Raw genomic sequence first — 7,500 nt, forward strand, 5'->3', positions numbered from 1 at the left:
GCACCTCACCACACAATCTTTTCTAAGTGTCTCTGAAAATCGTGTTCCCGAAAATCTCCGGGCACGCCACCTCCATCTTCGCGCAAAACAAACCGTTTTGAGGTCGGCGGGAGTCGGCCCGGTCGTCCGTCCGGTCGTGTCGCACTGACGCCCGCCGCGGGGCCGCAAACTGCGGGGTCATAGAGACTTCCGGTGGTAAGTCGTTAACCGTGATCGGGACCGCCCGGACAAGAAATGCCATTTTCTGGCCGGCGGGAGACGGGCCGATAGGCCTGGCGGGAAAGGCGCGCCGCGGCCCCGCTGAAGGCCGCACATCGGACCTCCTCGACTTCCGCCGTCAAATCGTTAACCTGCGGCGGGCAAAAAAGAAGCGACGCCAGCTTTCGGACTTAGTGCAATTCTCGAATGTCGCGGCTGACTTGGCGGTACGAGCGTTCGGAAGTCCCGCCGGAATTGCGACGCTTCGAACGGTCGAGGCGGCCAATCTCGACCTCAGCGGCGGCACTGGCGCGATACACGTTTCTGCCGCCAGGGGGGGGGGGGGGGGTGGGGGGGGGCAAGCCAGCCGGCCGGGGGCGCCCGGCGCCGATCCGGCGCTTACTCGACACGCTCGAGCATCCGAACCCGTCTTATCTACGGGACCGCCGTTGCCACTTGAACACCTTTCGCCGAGAGTATCCGGGCACCCCACCTACCCGCCGGAATCACGAACCACGAGGTAGAAGTCAGGAACCAACAGGAGAAGTCGTGAACTAAATGGCGAATTCATGAACCAAACGGAGAGAAGTCATGAACCGAGCGGTTTAGGGTCAGGGTGAGGGTTGTTAGGGTGAGGCCGTTAGGGTGAGGCCGTTGCTTCGAGCGGGAAGATGGGCAGCCCCGCCCCCCCCCCCCCCCCCCCCCCGTTGGGTGGAAGGAAACCTCTGCTGCGGGCCCGGCAACCATCCCGAACGGACCCGCTGGGTCCAAATGTCTGCCGAGGGCGGTCCTGCTGCGGTCGCGGGTTCGTTGGAAACCTCTCCTGCTGCTGGCATGGCCACCCTCCCCCCCCCCCGCCCGACTGACGACCCTGCGGGCCCGGCGACCCGGTGTCCCGTTGCCGCGCGGGGAGTGATCCTCGGGGCCGTGCCGGGCGGGCCCAGCGACACGAAGAGAGTGGGGGGGGGGGTCGGAGGGAGTGGCACTGGGGAGAGAGGGGTGGGGGAGAGAGTGCCCCCCCCCCCCCATTAGGGGCGAGTTTATGCAGTCATCAGAGTTTATACCTAACCTCATGATGCTTTATTAGCCGGATAGGCTGTCTGACCTCGCCCCCAGTCCCTACTCCTTCCACTGGATTCTTCTTATACCCTCTTTTTCTTCGTGCCCCCCCCCCCCCCCCACGCAGGGAGGGTTCCAAGAGGGAGGAGGGAGGGAGGGAGTCCCGGGGCCGTGAGAGAGAGAGAGCCTCATTAGCTGCTAGGTTCACCTCATTAGCTGCTAGCTAACGCGTCAGACCTTTTACATTCTTTAGAGGATTGAAACCTCAGGGCCTTTAACCCCCGTTCACCGTTTACACTCAACGATCCTTCCGAACAAAACCCTTACACATCTGTCCGTCCAACTGACCCCCGAGATACCTAACACGCAGATTAACACGTCAGCGGTGATCGGCGTGTCATAGAGGAGTCACAAAGACGGGCAAAATAGAGTGGTTGAATAAAAAATACTCACTCAATTGGCCGTGATTTAACGTAGCACACAATGATGCAAAGCCCATGCAAAGTCCAGTGGCCCAAGCAAACAAATAAGATAGATCTGGCTCGGCGTTCCTCATCTCCACATCGTCACCCAGCACGCCGACGCCCAATAACAATTCCCCCGCAAATTGTGCACCTCGAGCGGCAGTACTTTAAACGGCGCCGTCTTCGGCGTGGACGGCATGAACCAAGTCGGCAAGCATCGTCACCCAGCACACAGACGTCCACTAACAATTCCTCCCCCCTGCAAATTGCGCGCCGCGAACGGCAGTACTTTCAAGTATGCCGCCTTCGGCGGGGACATCGTGAACCAAATCGGCAGGCAGGCGTCGTCAGCCGGTCGACCGACCCCCAGTTGCATTGCCCCAACGGCCATTGTGCACTTCGAACAGAACAGTGCTTTTAAAATATTCCGCCTGCCGCGTGTACATCATGAAACAAATGGAAAGGACGAACCGGGCGTGCAACCGATGCACGGAGAGTGACAGGTCGTCAAGCAAGTCCGTGGCAATCCGTCGGCCGACTCGGCCGCGGCCAGCAGAGGCGTTTTGGCCCGGGCGCGCCGAACTTTGCGCGCCCTCGGTATGCGTAACACTAGCACATGCCTTCAAAACTCACTACAAAATAACCCCAAAGTATGCCGCCTTCCCCGTGGGCCTTGTTACCAATATCTTGCCCTGCTTCCTGATGCCCTTATGGGGTCGGCTCTGTTCTTGCAGAACCCTCAGGTGGTGCAGAGTCTGGGCCATTTTATCAATATCTTGCCCTGATTCCTGATGCCCTTATGGGGTCGGCTCTGTTCTTGCAGAACCCTGAGGTGGTGCAGAGTCTGCGCCTTGTTATCAATATCTTGCCCTGCTTCCTGAAACCCTTATGGGGTTGGTTCTGTTACAAAACCCTCAGGTGGTGCAGAGTCTGGGCCACTTTATAAATAACTCTGCCTGCATTAGGGTCAGGGTTAGGGTTAGGGTTAGGGTTAGGGTTAGGGTTAGGGTTAGGGTTAGGGTTAGGGTTAGGGTTAGGGTTAGGGTTAGGGTTAGGGTTAGGGTTAGGGTTAGGGTTAGGGTTAGGGGTAGGGGTAGGGGTAGGGGTAGCGGTAGGGGTAGGGGTAGGGGTAGGGGTAGTTTGAACTACTGCCGCTCCAGGCGCGCACTGTGCGTGGGTAATTTTCAGTGGGCGTCGGTGTGCTGGGTGACGATGCCGCCCAGACTCTGCACCACCTGAGGGATCTGCAAGAACAGAGCCGAACCCGCAAGGGTATCGGGAAGCAGGGCAAGATATTGATAACAAGGCCCAGACTCTGCACCACCCGAGGGTTCTGCAAGAACAGAGCCGACCCCATAAGGGTATCAGGAAGCAGGGTGAGATAGTGACACCATTTGTAAAACCGGCAAATCCCACCCAGGAAACATTGCAAAAATTGGCCTCTAATGCTGGAACGTGGGTAAAGCCAAACAAACACGACACGTTTTAAAAGAACGTTACTAAAACAGCCTGGGATATGCCCATGACAAAGGATAGGCCGAACCTCACCAGAAAAAAAGAGAGGGAGACCACGGCAGAGCTGAGGGATAAACATGAGATGGTGATAAAACCAGCAGACGAGGGGAGCAGTAGGGTTACAAATTAATGTCAATATGGGGCCTGCTCCCACTGGGTAATAGACAAAAACATAGAACAGGGTGACAGGAGAGACTGGATAGCACAGAGGATAACCCGTGAGCGAAATAATGGGGTGTATGCAGTTCAATGTAAGGAGTGTACCTTACGGTACATAGGGGAAACAGGTAAAACAGCCTCAGCGGTGATCGACGTGTCAAAGAGGAGTCACAAAGACGGGCAAAATAAAGTGGTTGATTATAGACAATAGACAATAGACAATAGGTGCAGGAGTCGGCCATTCAGCCCTTCGAGCCAGCACCGCCATTCAATGCGATCATGGCTGATCACTCTCAATCAGTACCCCGTTCCTGCCTTCTCCCCATACCCCCTCACTCCGTTATCCTTAAGAGCTCTATCCAGCTCTCTCTTGAAAGCATCCAACGAACTGGCCTCCACTGCCTTCTGAGGCAGAGAATTCCACACCTTCACCACTCTCTGACTGAAAAGGTTCTTCCTCATCTCCGTTCTAAATGGCCTACCCCTTATTCTTAAACGGTGGCCCCTTGTTCTGGACTCCCCCAACATTGGGAACATGTTTCCTGCCTCTAATGTGTCCAATCCCCTAATTATCGTATATGTTTCAATAAGATCCCCCCTCATTCTTCTAAATACCAGTGTATACAAGCCCAATCGCTCCAGCCTTTCAACATACGACCGTCCCGCCATTCCGGGAATTAACCTAGTGAACCTACGCTGCACGCCCTCCATAGCAAGAATATCCTTCCTCAAATTTGGAGACCAAAACTGCACACAGTACTCCAGGTGCGGTCTCACCAGGGCCCGCTACAACTGTAGAAGGACCTCTTTGCTCCTATACTCAACTCCTCTGGTTACGAAGGCCAACATTCCATTGGCTTTCTTCACTGCCTGCTGTACCTGCATGCTTCCTTTCATTGACTGATGCACTAGGACATCCAGATCTCGTTGAACTCCCCCTCCTCCTAACTTGACACCATTCAGACAATAATCTGCCTTTCTACTCTTACTTCCAAAGTGAATAACCTCGCACTTATCTACATTAAACTGCATCTGCCATGTATCCGCCCACTCACACAACCTGTCCAAGTCATCCTGCAGCCTTATTGCATCTTCCTCACAATTCACACTACCCTCCAGCTTAGTATCATCTGCAAATTTGCTAATGGTACTTTTAATCCCTCCGTCTAAGTCATTAATGCATATCGTAAATAGCTGGGGTCCCAGCACCGAACCTTGCGGTACCCCACTGGTCACTGCCTGCCATTCCGAGAGGGACCCATTTATACCCACTCTTTGCTTTCCGTCTGTCAACCAATTTTCTATCCATGTCAGTACCCTACCCCCAATACCACGTGCCCTAATTTTGCCCACTAATCTCCTATGTGGGAGCTTGTCGAAGGCTTTCTGAAAGTCGAGGTACACCACGTCCACTGACTCTCCCCTGTCAATTTTCCTAGTTACATCCTCAAAACATTCCAGTAGATTTGTCAAGCATGATTTCCCCTTCGTAAATCCATGCTGACTCGCAATGATCCTGTTACTGCTATCCAAATGCTCAGCAATTTCGTCTTTTCTAATTGACTCCAGCATCTTCCCCACCACTGATGTCAGACTAACTGGTCTATAATTACCCGTTTTCTCTCTCCCTCCCTTCTTAAAAAGTGGGATAACATTTGCTATCCTCCAATCCACAGGAACTGATCCTGAATCTATATAGAACATTGAAAAATGATCTCCAATGCTTCCACTATTTCTAGAGCCACCTCCTTAGGTACCCTGGGATGCAGACCATCAGGCCCTGGGGATTTATCAGCCTTCAGTCCCATCAGTCTACCCAAAACCATTTCCTGCCTAATGTGGATTTCCTTCAGTTCCTCCATCACCCTAGGTTCTCCGGCCCCTAGAACATTTGGGAGATTGTGTGTATCTTCCTCAGTGAAGACAGACCCAAAGTAACGGTTTAACTCGTCTGCCATTTCTTTGTTCCCCATAATAAATTCCCCCGTTTCTGTCTTCAAGGGACCCACATTTGCCTTGACTATTTTTTTCCTCTTCACGTACCTAAAAAAACTTTTGCTATCCTCCTTTATATTATTGGCTAGTTTACCCTCGCACCTCATCTTTTCTCCCCGCATTGCCTCTTTAGTTAACTTTTGTTGCTCTTTAAAAGAGTCCCAATCCTCTGTCTTCCCACTCTTCTTTGCTATGTTATACCTCCTCTCCTTAATTTTTATGCTGTCCCTGACTTCCCTTGTCAGCCACAGGTGTCTCTTACTCCCCTTAGAGTCTTTCCACCTCTTTGGAATAAATTGATCCTGCAACCTCTGCATTATTCCCTGGAATACCTGCCATTGCTGTTCTACCGTCTTCCCTGCTAGGGCCTCCTTCCAGTCAATTTTGGCCAGCTCCCGCCTCATGCCTCTGTAATCCCCTTTGCTATACTGTAATACAGACACTTCCGATTTTCCCTTCTACCTTTCCATTTGCAGAGTAAAACTTATCGTGTTGTGATCACTGCCTCCTAACGGCTCTTTTACCTCTAGTCCCCTTATCAGATCAGGATCATTAAAAACACTCACTCTATTGGCCGTGATTTAACCTAGCACACAGTGTTGCAAAGCCCACGCAAAGTCCAGTGGGCCAAGCAAACAAATAAGATAGATCTGGCTCGGCGTTCCACATCTCCACATCGTCACCCAGCACGCCGACGCCCATTAACAATTCCCCCGCAAATTGTGCACCTCGAGCGGCAGTACTTTAAACGGCGCCGTCTTCGGCGTGGACGGCATGAACCAAGTCGGCAAGCATCGTCACCTAGCACACAGACGTGCACTAACAATTCCTCCCCCCGCAAATTGCGCGCCGCGAACGGCGGTACTTTCAAGTATGCCGCCTTCGGCGGGGACATCGTGAACCAAATCGGCAGGCAGGCGTCGTCAGCCGGTCGACCGACCCCCAGCTGCATTTCCCCAACGGACATTGTGCACTTCGTACAGAACAGTGCTTTTAAAATATTCCGCCTGCCGCGTGGACATCATGAACCAAATGAGCAGGCAGGCATCATATCATATCATATCATACACATACAGCCGGAAACAGGCCTTTTCGGCCCTCCAAGTCCGTGCCGCCCAGCGATCCCCGTACATTAACATTATCCTATACCCACTAGGGACAGTCAGCCCCCAGCACAACGACGCCCCCGCTAACAATTCCCCACGCACATGGTGCGCTCGAGCTGCAGCACTTTAAAGTACGCCGCCTTCGGCGGGGACATCGTGAACCAAAGGAGCAGGCAGCCATGGTCACCGCCAGCACAACGACGGCGCCGCTAACAATTCCCCGCGCACCTTGTGCGCTCGAGCTGCAGTACTTTAAAGTACGCCGCCTTCGGCGGGGACATCGTGAACCAAAGGAGCAGGCAGCCATGGTCACCGCCAGCACAACCACGGCGCCGCTAACAATTCCACGCGCACCTTGTGCGCTCGAGCTGCAGTACTTTAAAGTACGCCGCCTTCGGCGGGGACATCGTGAACCAAAGGAGCAGGCAGCCATGGTCACCGCCAGCACAAGCACGGCGCCGCTAACAATTCCCCGCGCACCTTGTGCGCTCGAGCTGCAGTACTTTAAAGTACGCCGCCTTCGGCGGGGACATCGTGAACCAAAGGAGCAGGCAGCCATGGTCACCGCCAGCACAACCACGGCGCCGCTAACAATTCCACGCGCACCTTGTGCGCTCGAGCTGCAGTACTTTAAAGTACGCCGCCTTCGGCGGGGACATCGTGAACCAAAGGAGCAGGCAGCCATGGTCACCGCCAGCACAAGCACGGCGCCGCTAACAATTCCCCGCGCACCTTGTGCGCTCGAGCTGCAGTACTTTAAAGTACGCCGCCTTCGGCGGGGACATCGTGAACCAAAGGAGCAGGCAGCCATGGTCACCGCCAGCACAACCACGGCGCCGCTAACAATTCCCCGCGCACCTTGTGCGCTCGAGCTGCAGTACTTTAAAGTACGCCGCCTTCGGCGGGGACATCGTGAACCAAAGGAGCAGGCAGCCATGGTCACCGCCAGCACAAGCACGGCGCCGCTAACAATTCCCCGCGCACCTTGTGCGCTCGAGCTGCAG

This window comes from Rhinoraja longicauda, unplaced genomic scaffold (assembly GCF_053455715.1).
Source record: "Rhinoraja longicauda isolate Sanriku21f unplaced genomic scaffold, sRhiLon1.1 Scf000068, whole genome shotgun sequence".
NCBI lineage: Eukaryota > Metazoa > Chordata > Chondrichthyes > Rajiformes > Arhynchobatidae > Rhinoraja > Rhinoraja longicauda.